General features: G+C 34.5%; 1 protein-coding gene across 2 annotated transcripts in view; it reads left to right on the top strand.

The window, feature by feature from the left end:
* The window catches only part of CWC27 (CWC27 spliceosome associated cyclophilin), a 221,371-nt gene that overhangs the window by 80,506 nt on the left and 122,917 nt on the right, over window positions 1-17,948 (top strand). The window lies entirely within an intron of this gene.

Genomic DNA, 17,948 nt, shown 5'->3' with positions numbered 1-17,948 from the left:
ACTGTGGGCGAAGGGTGGGAATGTGGCAGGGATGGAGAGATTATGTGCAAAGGTATGCAAGGGAACTTTCTGAGATGACAAAAACATTCTAGGAATTTGGGTTACACAGATGTATACGTCTGTCAAAACTCAGTGAACTATATACACTTAAGATAGTTTGTTACATTGTATCTAAATTATACCTCAAAGAAAAGAAATTTTTAAAAAGATAGCAAGACCTGATTAGAAGGCAGAATAGAATGGCAAACATCACTAAAGTGATAGTAAGTAGACCTATCAGGAATGGTAAAGTTACTAGAATGTTTTGAGCATATTGTGAAAAAGAAAACAGACCATTCATATAAAAGTTTGTCTAAAGAAGGTACTACGTATACAAGCAATAAGAAGGCAACATTCTAGAAGCAGAAGCAGATGATTTCTTAGAATTTTTTTCTATTAAGATTCTACTATTATTATGAGTGTTTATTATGTCTCAGGGACTGTACTGAGTCCTTATGTTGATTTTCTCATTCTTAGTGAGACCTTTTCCAGAGAGTGTGAAAGTTTAAAATGTGATTGTTCATTTAATTTTGACTTTTGAAACATTTTATTGTTGATAAAGTTAAAATGTAACAATCATAACAAGTATTTACTTGTCATATCTTATGTACACACTCTTCTGTGTTAATTCATGAAACCCTGTCAACAACCCTACAAGGTAGTTACTATTATTGGACCCATTTTTGATTTGAGAAGCCATGGTCAAAAGCTAAAAAGTGCTGGAGCAAAATTCCAACCCAGGTAGTCTCACTTCATATACCATGCATTTAGCTGCTATGCCATACTTACCCTACCGTTACATTCTTAACCTTAACAGGTGATCATGTTTTCACAGTTTATTCATTTGTTGATATTTAAATGAATAAAATATTATTAGTGGAAGAATTACAATATTTAATATGATACTAGATTTTAAAATATTTAAACCCTTAATGTGAATGAAATGCAAAAGTTATTAACATTTATAGTAAATACAGCATCAAAAATCTATTTCTGTCTAAACAGAGCTTTTGCCTGCCCAGGCTGTTGGGTCTGAGTGCCTACCTCACCCCATGAACTGTCCTGCATGTGATTTCAAAGCACGCCATTATTGTGTAATAGATGTCATCAGATAAGGCTGAAGTACTAGCCCAGACTCCAGATTTTCAGGCTACATTTTTAATTTTTGTCTTTGGTTGTTTTGACTATGTTTTATGATCAGTACCTGTTTAATACAGGGATATCATTGGGGTGTTTTGGTTTTTAGTGTTGTTAGTATAACAGCCTCAATATTTCTGGCTTAAAATTTCCCATCAAATTTTTGACTGGGTGTTTTACATATATAACAGTATATTTTAAACTGTTGTAATATAAACGCTTGTATTTCCTCTTAACTCTGAATACTTTGATCCAACTCTTCGTGGGGATCGTTTGAAATATTAATAATGGTGTATTTCTTCAGAATATATCATTAGCCGCTAATTTATGAGTACTCTAGATATGTTATCAATATATAAATGACTACACATGATAGTGTGGTCCTGTTTCCGATATCTATTGCTGTTTAAAACCACCCTAAAACTTAGTGACTAAAACAAGATACTTGTAATTCTGTGGGTCAGGAATTTGGACAGAGTACAAAGGGGATGGTTCATTCTGCTCTGCTATATCTGGGGCCTTAGTTGGAGTTCCTTAATTGGCTAGGAACTTCCTGGGACAGCCCATGGGACAGCTCAGCTGAAGTTATATGCATGGGGCCTTGATTCTGCCTGACAGATCAGTTCCTCAGCTCTTCTCCAGGTGTGGCCTCTCCATTTGCTGGCTTGGGTTGTCTCACAACATGGTGGTCTCGGGTTCTAAGAGGGCATATTCTAAAGTACAAACCCTGATGTTCTAGTAATTATCAAGCCTCTTCTTGTATCACATTTACTAGTGTCTTATTGATCAAAGTAAGTCTCATGGTCAAACCTAGCGTCAGTGCGGGAGGGGATTATATAGGGTGTGAATACTAGGAGTCATGGTTTACTGGGAGCCACCAATGTAACAGTTTATAAAAAAGTGCATAGCATACTTCTGAGTTCATATCAGATTCTCAGTATTTATTGACTTAAACACCCAGAACATTTTTTGCATATGCTTTTTCTATTGTTTATGTGAATTGCTTTATTTTGTCGTATTAGCATTTAATATATGAAAAAGATTAGAAGAATAGAGAGACTTGAAAAGGTGACTATTTTAAGTGGATATCCTTGAACAGAGCCCCTTCTGTTTGCATAATTTAGCAGCAGAGATAACACCAGATCCTAACTACCACTGTGCTGTCTTATGTTATACCTCCATACAATATTTGCATCTCTATAAGAATTTAGGCCATTAAAATATCATTCTCATTACTTTCTAAAAGAATGTTCAATGTCATCCTATTTGAAGACTAAATGTAATTATTTCAATGCAGTGTCTTCCAATGTTATCATGTAATATCTTGTAATATCCTATGCATCTTGGTATGTGAGTTTAAAAATCCATTTTAGGGGAATGTTTTATGTGTATAGCACAGAGTGCTACTATACATCAAGTAGGTTTGGTGTATTATTTTAAATTTTTGATGGCGTGTAACACAAACCCTTTTGGGTAATTTAAGCCACAAATAAATGGATCAGAAAAGTATCAGCTAACTGACAGAATTGACGGCAAGGCTGGAGAACCAGGCTGAGGCAAGATACAAGGCATAGCCTAGTTTCCTCCAGCAGACCACTCCTTCTGGTAACATCACTACTGTAGATTTGCCACCACAGGTACTAGCACAGCCTCACTGGATAGTCACCACTGTGTTACTGGACTCCATGCCACTATGGCCAGCTCAAATAATCTTTTTAAAATTTTCTGTTATAAACAAAACTTTAGGCACACTAGAAGGTAAGAGAAAATAGTACCTTCCCTCCCCCAAAACCTATGTACATGTCACCTAGATTTAACATTTATTAATAGTTTACTCTATTTGCTTTAAAATAGTTTAGCACAAAAATAGATAAATTACAGAAGTCATGATGTTTTACCACTAATAACTTCAACATAAATCCCTTTAAAAAGGACTTACATAACCATAATACCATTCTTATATCTAAGAAAATTAGTAATAATTCCCTAATAATCATCTAATACACAATCCACATTCAGATTTTTCCAATTGTCCCCAAAATATCTTTTACAGCTATTCTACACGTCAGAATCCAGTCAAGGTTCACATGTTGAATTTTACTGTTAGTCTTTCCCACCCTCCATTTTTTCTCACACCATTCACTTGTTGAAGAGACCAGACCAGTTGTCCTATAGAATGACTCACTTTCCAGATTTGGTTTTTTTTCCTTTGTGATATTATTTAACTGGTTCTTCTGTCCTTTGTATTTTCTGCTAACTGAAAGTTAGATCTAAGATCTAATCATAGTTCAGATTAAATACTCTTGGTATGGGTGATACTGCGAACTGTCTATGGTGTCACATCACAGGGCATATGATGTCTGGTTATCCCTCTCTTACTTAAGATTGATGAAGTACTTTCAGTTATTTATAGCCAGTCTTCTCTATTGTAGAGCTATGTTTTTCATAGCAAGTATTCTATGAGGTGATACTTTGGTATCATATCAATATCTAGTTTCCCATCAAACTTTTATGTGAAGATTTTCTTATCTGATGGTGATTCTTGTCCTGAATCAGTTACTTCAGTAGGAGTTGCAAAATAATGATCTTCTATTTCTGTCATTCCTTCTATATTTATTAGCTTGCATTCTTCTACAAAGAAGAGCTTTCACTCATTAGCTGAGGCTTTTGGTTGCTTTGAGATATAATTACTATTGAAAAGGCAGGATAAATCCTTAATTCTTTCCTTTTATTATCAATTTTTATAGTAGCAAGTACAATAGACATCTCTAAAGATGGCACATGAGTTGTTTATTTGTCTTGGCTTTCTTTTTTAGAAGTTATTTGTGACTCATGGATTTTTCCATGTTGGTGAGTCTAATTATTATGTTCTTGGGATATTAATCTTAAACAGCAGTTCATCTAGAAGCATCTTTTTAAAGACTCTACTTACTTTGAAATCTTCCAGACGCATCTGTCATATATTGTGACTATCAGACAATTGATCTGGATTTAAAATATTTGGAACTCAGAATAAGTTATTATAACCAAAGCACGTTGGAAAGACTTAGTTAAAATAATCACAATGGTACATAAGAAAGATTTCAAAAGTTACTGGAACTTGAGACCACTGTCTGTCAAGGAGCTTTCTTAATTAGAGCCTCAGTTTTCTCATCTGTAGAACAGATGATAAGCTCATGCCCTGCCAACTCTCTGAGACTCCAGTGAGATTATATGTGTACACAAACTTTGCTGATAGAATTTGAATATGTGTTTCAGAGACCAAGGCCAGTGATTTTATCTCCAAGTTATCACATTAACTTTTAGGAATCCCCTCCCCAGAAGCAGAATTCCCAGTTGGCATTGACAAGAAGAAATAGATCACTAGTTGATTTTTAATATATTATATGGTCCATCGTAGGAAAAAGAAATACCAGAAAAAATTACTAGGCTGTGAGAATAATCGATAGCTTATGTTTACTTAAGGCTTACGATATGCTAAAGGAGTAAAAAGCACTTTATAATCAATATTTTATTTATTCTTCACAATATCCTTATAAAGTAGATACTGTCATTATCCTTATTTCCAGATGATGAAATTGAGGCTTAGAATAGTTACTTACTCCAGGTTGTACAGCTAGTGAGTGACTGACCTAGGATTTAAATGCTGGCAGCCTGACTCTAGAGCCTATACTTTTGATAGGGATGGAGTTCAATCTATAGATCAATATGAAGTGTATTGCCATCTTAACACTAAGTCCTTGAATACCATGAACATGGTAAGTTGTCCCATTTATTTAGGTCTTTTGAATGATATTTTCTTGTTTTTAGTGTACAGGTGCACTTCTTTCATTAGACTTATTGTTAAGTAATCTATTTTTGATGCTATTATAAAGGGAGTTGTTTTCTTATTTTATTTTCAGATTGTTCATTGCTAATATATAGAAATAATTGATTTTTGTATATTCATTGTATTCTACAACCTTGCAGAACTCATTTATTAGTTCTAATAGTATTTTTATGGATTCCCTATGATTTTCTATATAAGATCATGTCACCTCCAATTTAGATGTCTTTTATTTATTTCTCTTGCTTAATTGCAAAGGCTAAACCTCCAATACAATGTTGAATAGAAGTGACAAGAGCAGATATCATAACCTTGTTCCTGATCTTAGGGGAAAGCCGTCTTTTACCTTTAAGTATGATGTTAGCTGTGGGTTTCATTTTTATCATGAAAGGGTTTTGGATTTTTCAAATGCTTTTTCTGCATTTATTAAGATGAAAATATGAGTTTGGTCGTCTATTCCATTGATATGGCATATTACCTTAATTGGTTTTCAGTTATTAAACTAACCTTGCATTCCTGGGATAAATTCCCTCTTGATCATGGTGTGTAATCCTTTTTATATGTTACTGGATTCGGTTTGCTAGTATTTTGTTGAGCATTTTAGAATCTGCATCCACAAAAGATTTTGGTCTGTGGTTTTCTTGTGGTATCTTTGTCTGGTATTGGTATCAAGGTAATACTGGCCTCACAGAATGAGTTAGGAATTGTTCCTTTCTCTTCTGTTTTTGAGAAGTGTTTGTAAAGAATTGGTGTTAATTCTTCTTTAAATATTTGGAATAATTCACCAGTGAAACCTCTAGTCCTGGGTTTTTCTTTGTGGGAAATTTTTAAATTACTAGTTTAATCTCTTTACTTGTTACAGGTCTATTCAGATTTTCTATTTCTTCTTGTTTTAGTTTCATTAGTTTTTTGTCTTTTTAGGAATTTTTCCATTCCATTATAATTCTTTTTATTCTGTAAAGTCAGTAATGATATCCCCTCTTTCATTTCTGATTTTAGTAATTTGTGTCTTTTCTCTTTTTTCCTTGGTCGGTCTAGCTAAAGGTTTGTCAAGTTTGGTGATCTTTTCAAAGAACCAACTTTTGGTTTAGATTATTTTCTCCATTTTTCTATTCTCTATTTCATTAATTTCTGCTTTAATCTTTATCATTTCCTTCCTTCTGCTCAATTTAGTTTTAGTTTGCTCTTCTTTTTCCAATTTGTACATTGTTGATTTGAGATCTGTTTTTCTTTGTTATTATAGGCATTTATAGCTGTAGATTGTCCTATAAGCATTGTTTTAATGCCATAAGTTTGGATATGTTGTGTTTTCGTTTCCATTAATCTCAAAGTGCTTTGATTTCCCTGGGACTTCTTTGATCCATTGGTTGTTTAGGAATGTGTTATTTAATTTCCACTATTTGAGAATTTCCCAAATTTCTCTCTAATATTGATTTCTAATTTCATTCCATGTGGTCAAAGAACATACTTTGTATGATTTCAATTCTTTTAACTCAACTATGTTGAGGCTTGTTTTATGGCCCAGCATATGGTCTATCCTGAGAATGTTTCTTAAGCACTTGAGAAGAATGTGTATTTTGCTCTCATTGGGTGGAGTGTTCAATACATTAGAACCCATACTTCTGATCTCTCACTACAAAATATGAGGAGGAATGTAGAAAAATGTATGATACTTTTGCTTTGACATTTCTACTGATGTACTTTATAAACATTTCACAAACTTGAGGATTATGGATAAATAGAATTTAACAGTTCTAGCAAAAAAGGAAACAATTGGCTTAATCTTAAGAATGGAAGAAAGAAAGAGAATCAACATTTATTGAAAATTCCCAGCAGTACTGTGGGCCTTACTCCTTTATATGAGGAAGCAGCCTCAGGGAGTTTAGTATAAACTTCCCCAATGTCACATAGCTGGTGAGTTTTTGAGCCAGGATTTGAACTCACATCTTTCTGATTGCTAAACTTCTGATCTTTTCATATAGAACTTACAAATGGGAAGACATGTGGTACTTGCTTTTGCTATTATTGTTATTGTTGTTATAAACAGATATGTCATAAAGTTTTATGATATGAGAGATATTTAGTGTGAATTTTCACTTTAACAAGTTTCTATTTTTTGGCACACTTTTTATGTGGATGTTGAGAGGACATGAAATCTAATAAAGCACTCAGTGCTTTATCATTAACTTATTGCCAACAGCTGGAAGAGCAGAGCTAATCAGAATTTGAACCATGTGGTAAGATTGCAGTGAGTCTAAGTTTATGGACTAAGTCAGAGGTCCTGGTAAAGAAAGTCTTGTTAGGTATTAGGACAAACCTCCAGTGTGAATTATAAGGGATTACCCCGCAAATCAACGGGGCATGAGAAAGTAACCTCAACCATAATATTCCAGCACTTTTTAAATAGACTTGACACCTCATGTGTGAAATCTGAACCATATACTCCTCTTAATGACATAGCATACCCCACCTCAAGATTCCTGTAGCATAGTGCGAGTTGGATGTTACTTTTAATGCAGAACATTAGGACTTTTCTCTAACCCTAACCTCCTCTCTCCTAGGGAAGCTCTTAAAAGGGAGAGGAGGAGGAATGTACTTTGGGAGGTGCCTCCAGAACCCATTTGTTGTTGTTCTTTGTTCTATTTTTTACATTAGCTTTGGGCATTCACTGCTATGTTGCATGCCAGATTTGTATTCTGTTGAACCAGTAGTGGTGTTGGTGCCAGTTCTGAATGCATGTCATAAAACAAGTGTGCAGCAACCTCCACAAAGCTAAGGGCAATGTGCTGAAAATTCATCACGAAATTACAAAGACTCTAGAAGAAGACTACTCTCCTCACCCAAAATATATTACGCTCTTTTAAACCACATATTAGAAAAGTCATTCTGAAAACTATGTTAACTGCAACAGTGAAGGAGCATTAAGTGGGACACCTGTGTTCCTCTGGCACCTAGAACATACCTGAGTTTGTTTACTGGTGACCTTACCTGAGAGCAAAACTTCATTTATTTATTCACTATTTCCCAGTTGCCTCTTAAGTTTTTAGTGTTTCAAGCTATGAATATTGAAGTTTGATCAAATGTAAAGTAACTAATGCTGTTCAGCTGCTAGCCTAGGTTTATTTTCAAAGCTAAGAAAATATTAATAAGATTTCAGATTTGCATTTGTGACATTTCTTTGAACCATTTGTTCTCAAAGTGTAGTTCCCAGACCAGCAGCATCGGCTTCCTAGGGAACTTGTTAGACATGGCAGTCACAGGCCCCACCTCAAACCTGCAGAATCAGAAACTGTGGAAGTAGAGACAGGCAATTTGTGTTTCAATCAGCCCTCAGGTGATTCTGATGTATGCTAAAGTTTTAGAACTACTGTTTATACTCCATTGAAAACACTTTCCACCTGTCGCCATAGTTTTACGTGGTCTTTAAGCTCACATGTCCAATTGAACTCTTTTGTTTTGGTGTGGAGGGTGTAGTAGGTATGACATGTATCATTTTTATTCTCCCAGGTTTATACTTTCTAGTTCTAGTTATTGTACACTATCCTCCAAGTAAGCTGAAGTGTTAGCTCATTTGCTTTGCTGTTTCTTGTCTTGTTGTCTTTGCGTATACCATTCCCTCTGTCCAATTCCCCACACCATTCCCTCTGGCCAGTCCTCACCTGTAAAAATAAAACCCCTTTAAAGTTTGATGTGAGAACTAAATGAGATAGTATATATTAATGTGCTTATTATAAGCACAGTTACTTGAAACACTTTTGGAATAGAGAAAAAGATAAAAGTAACCATGTGAAATTCTGATCATATTACTTTATTGATTATAATTTTTAATGAATTTACTCCATAAAAGAAAATTTTAGTTTATTGACAAAATTAAAGACAAATATTGATCTTGCCACATATCTCATATTGGCTTAACAAAAAGCAGTAGGGGTAGGTGAAGTCCAAATATGTACCTTATTCTATAAAATGGTAGTTTTTATTCATGAAGCATGAATCAAGCCTAAATTAAGAACTCACATAAATATAAATAAAACATCTTTTTCGTTTGGACTGAACTAGTTTGGATTTCACATTAGCTAAATTAAAACTATGTTTTTATTAGGTACTAGTAGTTTCCAGAGTGCTTTTCCTGGCTCACATCTTGCCCTTATTTTCTTGAAGGGTTGGTCTAGTACATTTCAAGGAAATTTTTTGGTCCTGTTTGTCTGCTAGGTGGTAACAGAGTAGGAAACCCACAGAGAAGTTAAGTCTATGTAGACTTAAGGGAGAAAAAAAAACCCTGGCCTGTTGTGCAGCAATAGCCTGGGAATGAGACTGGATGCTGTTCGTCCAGTCACTAATGCCTCTAAGGATGCAACTTGTTTTCAGCTAAATGCCAGGTAAGGCTCTAGAAGCAGAGAATCTGCAGATTAGTTTAGAGCAAATCTTTAAGCCACTACAGAGGTGAGAGTTTTCACAAAAGTCAGGAAGTGCACATTGGTGGCCCCTATTGTGGCTTACTGCCCATTGTATCCACAATACTATTATACTATGCAGTGTGTGTTATGTAGCTAGAGAGGAAAGAAAACCAGTTTTTTTCCTCTAAATTTGGAGCTTTACTGTTCACTCTTGAAAAAATTGTCAAACTTTTCCTCTTCTTCTTTCTGTCTTATCTCCTTGCTTCTTCCCCCTTGCCCCTGCCTCCATGGCTCTTAGGATAGGAAAGAAGCTTTAAAGAAATGTAAAGATTTGTATTTGTTCTCCAAAACACCCTCTTGGTGGCATAGTGACCATGGAAAGGCATGTATCAGTGTAGGTCCCAAAATGTTTAGTTTTGAGAGGTGAGATCAAATTTGAGCAAAAACATTTTTGAGTGATTTGGACTTGTAGTTTTATCAAATTCATTTAACGAGTTTATTTATCCATAGTGATGGATAATAAAACTTTAATGGAAATTTTAAGAAACCCTTGCTTAAAGTCTCAATATTGTCATTGTGGTAATAGACTTATTACTTAGTACATATTGGAATATACACTATGATAAAATTGATTTGTCTTGCAAATAGAAAATTCTAAATGTTGTGCAAGCATTCAAATGTGCCATTCTCTCTCTTCTCTTCTTGACTTAATATACTCTATTAGAATACCCTGAAATATTTGAGATTATGCAGTGAGACCATTGTGGAAATCAAAAAGTTTTAACAACTGGATTCGGTAAAAATGATGCATTAAGTGTCCTGGACATCAGAGTGTTTTTAGTTGATTAATTTAACTTCTTGGCTGTAATTTTTTTTTTTTTAATTTTAGAGAAGGGCACAGAAGGAACAATGAATCATAATACCTAGCAAGGATATTCAGGGAAAATCTTTTGAAATATTCCTCCTAAAAAAGAAACTTTTCTTTTTCTAAGCAAAAATAGGTTTATCTTTATAATCAGAACTAAAAGTTTATAAATCATTAAGTCTCATGATATTGCATTCTACAGAGCTAATCATCATTTTCATTTTGGTAAGTCTCTTTTCAAATCCTTCTCTATTTTTGTTTTTTTTAAGTGTTAGCAAGCATACATTCACAAACACACGACTTTACATAAATCAAATAATAGTCTTTATTATATAATCTATATTATGTAGTCTAGTTATTTAAAATAGACATTTCCCATTATAAGCAATATTGTAATGAACTGCCAGCACATTTTTTTTCCACTTGTCCAAGTGCTTGAACACTTTTGGGTCCTTACGGTGAATGCCTGGAATTGCTCAAAGTATACACACATTTAACATTGATACATTTTGCCAGTGCTTAAGAAAAATGAATTATTTTTTAATGTTAAATATACTTTTTTTCCTACTAGAATGATGACAAATTGCCACAGTACGTAATCTAAAAGAAAAATTAGTGCTACCAGCAATTTAGTTTAATTTGATATATTTACTGAGTGCTGAATATTGCTTACATCTCAGAGTCAGTGCTAGTTATTAGAGTTGCAAAAGTGAAATGCTCAGTTTTTTTGGACTAATGGAGATTACAAAGAAGTAACAGGTAGTTACAATGTGATAGGGTAAGTGTGACAGTAAGGATAAATATACGGAGCTTGTGTACCAGTATTAGGAGTTCAGAAGTCTTTATAGAGAATGTGGCAAGGAAGCTGAGATCTGAAAGATAAATGTGAGTTATAAGGAGAAGGGAAATGGAAGGGAGGAGTGTTTGAGGCCATGAGGAATAGGTGTCAAAGATTATGATACATTCTGAGAACAAATAAGATTTTAGATTTGTGGAATGCATGCAACATTTGAGGCCCCAGAGATAGAAATAGAGAATAAAGTGGAGCTGAGACCGTGAAGAACATTGTAGAAGAGTTGATGAGTATGGACTTTGAGAATTAGGGAGTGCTATAGCAAGGAAGCAATGAGATCAAATTTGAGCTTTAAAAAATTACCCTGGCTCTAGTTTGGAGAGTGACTTGAAGGCAAGCAAATTACAGAGTCCTAAGGTCAAAAGGATGTGGTGAACTTGATTTGGGAAGGCATCTGTTCCAAAAGAGTGCAAGCTTGCCAATTAGACAAGGCAGTAAGGAAGGGCAATTTTCATAGAGGGGTAAGCAAAAGCACATTTATCTAATAATTCTTCTGTCTTGGAAAAATAAGCAAAGTACATCCTGGGGGACTTGGGAGCTCCCACCCACCCAGTGAGGAAAGAGTCTGAAATTAGGATTAGAAACACAAGGTGTAATAATATCATCATCATCATCACCATCATTGTCTTGCAGTTATTATTAGAAAGACTGCTCTTACTTGATAATAGACCTAAAAGAGAGTGACTCAGTTTTGAGTGTAATAGAAGCTCATAATATACTTTTTGTCTTCATCACAAATGGTTCAGGAGCCATATGGAGTGGGCATGCAGGTAAAAGAGGGACCTCAGGGTCTCTACCTGCATTGGATAAGAAAGGCAGGGCCAACGGTCCCTAAACTTAAAATGTGAAAGATTTCAGCGAGTTAACAGGACCTGCTACATGCAGCTGCATTTGTGAAACCCTGTATAAAACTTTGTATTCCTCTAGAAGCCAGTTTGTATAATTCTACTCCATACTGATAAAAGTCTAACTGAATGCCAGAAAACTTCTGCCTCACTTTTTTTTCCTTATTTAATCCATACCATGTACTGTATTTAAAATCATTTGTTCATGTTTTCATACTTTTACATAATGTTGAAATAATTTTGATGTCATTAAAGCAAACTTACCAAGGCAAGAACACTGTGGGAAATTGGAAACCTTTAATAAATAATTTATATAATGCTTATCTGTCACCAAGTATGACCGTCACAAAAATGACCTCATCCTTTTTAGGTATACTTTATTTTATCTGATGCAATTTTCTTAGTGATTTTTATTCTTTGTGCTCCATTTGAGATGTCTTTCTTCTCATAAAATTCCTTATCTTTCCTAGCCCCCACTCACATCTCCCCCTGCTGGTTTCCAGGATTAGTATTCTGATACCATTTCTCCCTTAGTTTATGCCTATATTTATTTAGCATGTACTACATATTGAATCACAGTGTGTGATTCAATGTGTGATAAATGTAGTTCATTAAATTTTTTTTCTAAATGACTTTAGCTTTTTGTAAAAATGATGCCTACTCATAAAAAATTAATGCAGTATATCAGAGAGAGAAAATAGGAAACCCAAAGCAAAAACACACCTAAAACCATCCAGAAATAACAATCATTACAGTAAGTGAGCATTATTCCAAACAGCTGTTGAACTCAGGACTAGCAGTACATACCGGGGTAAAAGAGCTGGTGGTGAACAATGAATCCATTTAAATATAAAACTAAGACTATGCAACTGTGAAAATTCAGAATATAAATACTATGAACATTGACAATGTAACTGACAATGTAATTGACAATGAATTGACAGTATAACTAATCCAAATTGGAAAATGGAGGAAGGAAAAAGTGGAAAAATGTTAAGTGTACTAATTTCCTTAACCTTTAGGGCAGGAAGTTAATCAGTATAGCCTAAAATTGAATTATGTAGCTTTAAAAAAATAACTCCAATTTCTTAATATTTTCATAACACTTTTCCATAAAATGGAAGAATTTCTTAGGAAATCTCTTGAGACAAACATTTATATAAAATTCAGAAATTTCTTTAGTCTCATTTTCATTTAGTATTTTTATGTTAAATTCAAGTAAAATAAAATATAATATTCTTTTTTAATAAAATTATCTATTTAACCGTGCATTTTCCTCTTCTTGGATCATTAAGAGAGGTGAGGACACAGGGCAAATGGCTACCTCCAAGACTGGAGAGACAGACAGGTGAATACAGAGACACAGCTTACCTGAGCACAAGCAAAAACCACCCTGGGAGCCAGTGTTGGGATAGAAAAGCTGACCTGTAATTGACAAATTGCTGCAGGTTCAATGTGGACAAGTCTGAGAGTTAAAAACTCCAGGAGGACCCAGTCATAGGGAGGCCTCCACTATATTGTGAGATTTACCTCTGAGATCTCTACTGGGTTCTCACCATAAATATCACAGAAAAATCCCCTATTGCTTCCTCCAAGGGGAGAGGAAAAAGCAATATGCTAGAGCACTCTCTTCTTGCTTGCCTTCAGGGAAAACTTGTTCACTAGAGCCTAACTGACCCGGGGGAAGGGAAATAGCCAACTTCTGCTGGCTCTAGCCCTCCAGGTGGGAGAAGTAAAACACTCAACTCCAGTCCTCTGTAACTTTCCATATGGAGAAGGGGGATACAACTCCAGACCATTCTAGCCAAGCTGCCCCAGCTGCGGGAGGAGAAAAGACCTGAGGAACACTTGTGAAGTTCATAGTCCCGAAGCATAGGATCACTAAGACTGAGACCTAATCATAGGACTGTAGAACATAATCCCTTCCCCCATACCTCACCACCAATTACTAAAGGCCTATTTACGGCCGTTCTTTTTACCCAATACGTCATGTCTGGCTATCAAGAAGAAATTACAAGTCATACCAAAAGGCAAACAATATAATTTGAAGAGACAGAGCAATCATCAGAACCAGACATGGCAGGGAAGTTGGAATTATCAGACTGGGAATTTGAAACAACTGTGATTAATATGCTGAGAGTTCTAATGGATAAAGTAGAGAGCATGAAAGAACAGATAGGCAATATAAGCAGAGAGATGGAAATCCTAAGAATGAACCAAAAAGAAATGCTACAGATCAAAAACACTGTAAGAGAAATGAAGAATGCCTTTGATGGGCTTATTAGCAGACTGGACGTGGAAGAAAGAATCTCTGAGTTAGATGATATAGCAATGGAATCCTCAAAAACCAAAAAGCCAAGAGAACAGAATATCCAAGGACTGTGGAACAATTACAAAAGGTGTAACATATGCATATTGGGAATACTGCACTTCTCTTAATGAGATCTATGATCATACACACGTTTTTGGCAGTCACATCACAGTGTTGACCCAGATTGTGCTGTCAGCTAAATTCCCCGCACTGTTTTTCATTCTTGCTGCTGCTGTTACTACTCCTACCTCCTGGACCCATTCATATACCCTACACCCATAATTGGTTTGTCTTCTGCTTTATACTCACTGCAGCATTATATGCCAGAATAAGGGTAAGGACCTAGTCTGCAGTTTCTTAGTAGAAATATATTTCAAGCTTAACTTTGACCTAATTCATATTCTTAGAATAGTTAAGCTAGTTAGGATTAATCCATAATCATTTTTTGTTTAAGCATCCAGCCATTATTTGTTCTTTGCCTTAACGGCTGTAAGTAAAAGACATCATTTATGTCTTAAGTTGCATAAGTCCATGACTACTTTATTTTCACAATATGTCAGTCTACTTTCTCTGTCAAACAAAAAGGTGAATTTAATTTTAAATGATTTAATCCTTATTAATTTATGTTGGTTGTTTTAAGATCACTTAGTCTATGATGCTCTGCATTTTAACTATAATATGTCTACATTTGGATTTTCCTTTTATTTATCTTGCATGAATTCATTGAGCTTTCTGAATCTGAAGACTAACGTTTTTCATCAGTATTGGAGAATTCTCAGACATTCTTGTCTCAATCTCAGTCTCTGTTTTCTCTTTCTGCTGTTCTACTTATACGTGTGGTAGACCTTCTCACTGTCTTCCCAGTCTGTTGATGTCCCATCGTTGTTGATTTTCTGCGTTCTGTGTTTCGCATCCTGTGTTATGTGTGTTTTCAGATGTATCTCCTAATTTGTGCATTCTCTTTTTTTCAGCTATTCAACTTTTTATTAATTTTAACTTTAGCTATTCTATTCATTCCTTCTAAAAGTTGTTTTGATGCTTTTTCCAGTTAATGTTGTAGATTTTGTATTCAATCTTTTTTAATTCTCTGTCTATAATAAACATAATTGTTTTATTTTGCAGTATCTGAAGTCTTGAGTGTCAGGTTCTATTATTTGTCGTTCCTCTGATTCTCACTCACAATGCCTTGTTTCCTTGCAAATTATGAAATCTTTTCTTGGGAGCTAATTTTTTTTTTTTCAGGACCCTTCTTTTCAGAGTTCTGTGAAATTTGAATCAAGGATTGTTTGCATCAAAGAGGATTTGCCTTTGGTTCTAACAGGTGCATTAGAGTACTATAGGCCACTGGTATTTTTAATTGAAGATACTCTATAGATGCCCTGAGAATAGTCCTTAGCTTGAGAGCCTACTTACCTGTATGGACCTGAGACAGACAAGCTTTTTTGTGGTCTGCCTGTGTTTTTCAGTAGATGTGTTTATTCCCACCCTTCTAATGAGTAGAAAATACTTAGTTTTATGTATAGGAATACTACTTCCCATCCTCATGGTTAAAATTCCGTGTTAAAACCCACATTCCTAGGTTACTGAGACCTGTAACTCAGAGTGTCCCAATAACAGTTCCAGTGCTTCTTGCTCTGGTTTTCAGTCCTTTCCTTGTTTTTAAACCCCATGGTTTTTAGTGAGCTAAGCTATGCATTTAAAGGTATTTTAAAAAATGTACTTTATTCAGCACTTCTAGGTGTTTGATTGCAAGAGAGTTTTCAGGTTACCTGGTATGCTGCCTCACTGGAAATGGAAATCTCATTTGTTTTTCATATTGAGTTAATATCATTTGTAAAGTTGGATTGTGGAATAGACATATGGCTAAAGACCGAATATCTGCCACAACAAATTTACTCCACTTCTGTGAAATATTGGCTAAGCCAAGTTCTTGCTGTGAAATAACATGTTTGATTCTGAACTTCTTACTTAGTGTTTAGATAGAATAGCAATATCACCTATGGTTCATGGACATTTTGTGATTTTGTGCAGGATTCACTCTTGTTTAGTCTGTTTTGGAAAAGACAATAAAATGTTGTAAGATTTGAAAGAGATCTTACAAAGATTAATGACAATCTACTTCAGATGCCTAAACTTTTTATTTAAAAATAAATGAGATCTTTTGTATGAAAGGAGTAAGATTGTAAGTCTAAAGGCATATAGCAGGGGCATTTAGATTCCTCCATCTTTCCAAATTGCAATGTACTTACACATAGGGATATAGTCTTTCTGTTTCTACATATTGATGTAACAGATTATAAAGAGCATGTAGGACATTATCTCTCAGATTAAATTTTATCTTCTGATAAATACCTCCCAGGATCACTTAGATTAAAATAACATAAAATAATGTAGGTTCTCTGTTAGCCTCCCTAATTTGTAAGTGTATATATATAGTATATATATATATAGTACATTTTTCTGTTGACTTGTTTATTCCTTACCTTCTCAACTAGATTATAATGAAAGAAAATAAGCAATTCCATTCCAAGTGTTTAGATGACATATGGGAATTAGGATATGGAAATTTTCTAATTTTTAGTTTTTCCAAACTGTTACATTTCTCATTTTTATAGCATATGGTATTTAATCCAAACAGTGCATCAAACACAAAAATTTATCAGTCAGCTTTTGAAATCTATGTATCCATGAGAAAAATGGAGGTATTTACCTGTTTAATTTCTTTAGTTAGCCTGAGGTCTCATTTTGTCAATAATTGATTCTGTAAATAGTAAGAACAGAAATATTATTGGTGGTGCAGGTAGGAATAATACTGCTAATAATAGAAGCAGACTAATGTTGAGTACATATTCTGGGCCAGGCAACATGCTAAGTAGGCTAAGTAATTTCCATGGAATTGTATTTCTTTCTTACAACCTTACTATATTCCCATTTCAAGATGAGGAAACTAAGACTTAAATCGATTAATTTAGTTATCTAAGGTCATACTGATAGTAATAGGTAAAACAGAGCTTTGAACACACAAATTAGTGGTTCCTTGATTTAATATGGTTAAATATTTCCTATGTGTATATATATTCAAAATTCATGTATAAACTATAGCATGTTATGATACTTTCTGATATATGGTAAACCTGCATCTCTTCTCCTGCTGATGATACCATAAGTCTAAAAATTGTGCCATGCATCAATACTTTTAATACCATGATGGTCTTTTGTTAGAGCTATTTTATGATTTCATCAACAGCTAAGCTGTTGTTTCATTACAAACAGATTCAGTATCTTTCTGATTAAAGCAGCAGACTAAAACCCGTGAAGGCTGTACTGTTTGGTTTGCAATCATTTCCATGTGTTATGAATTGTTATCAGATGTTGGGAAATAATAGGCTTAAGCTAACTGCAAGTGCTCCATCCATGGTCCAAGGAACAATGACCTGGAATGGACACGTGTAGAGCTGTCAGCTTGCTTAACAAGGTCTCTAAGCAGATTCATTTACCTTCTTAAGTAAGAAATTTATACATATTCCATTTCATTTTTATAGATTAAAGTTCTCTTCAAAAGCACGTCAAGCACTCAGGTCTTAATAACTTTACCCTTTCTTTTGGAAGGTGAATATTACAGAAGGTCAGCCTTTGAGTTCACCACCCTTATATAAAGATAATATTTCTCATGTC

This window comes from Equus przewalskii, chromosome 20, assembly GCF_037783145.1.
Source record: "Equus przewalskii isolate Varuska chromosome 20, EquPr2, whole genome shotgun sequence".
Taxonomy (NCBI): domain Eukaryota; kingdom Metazoa; phylum Chordata; class Mammalia; order Perissodactyla; family Equidae; genus Equus; species Equus przewalskii.
The sequence above is the reverse complement of the archived record's forward strand: the minus strand, read 5'-3'. Positions and strand labels throughout refer to the sequence as shown.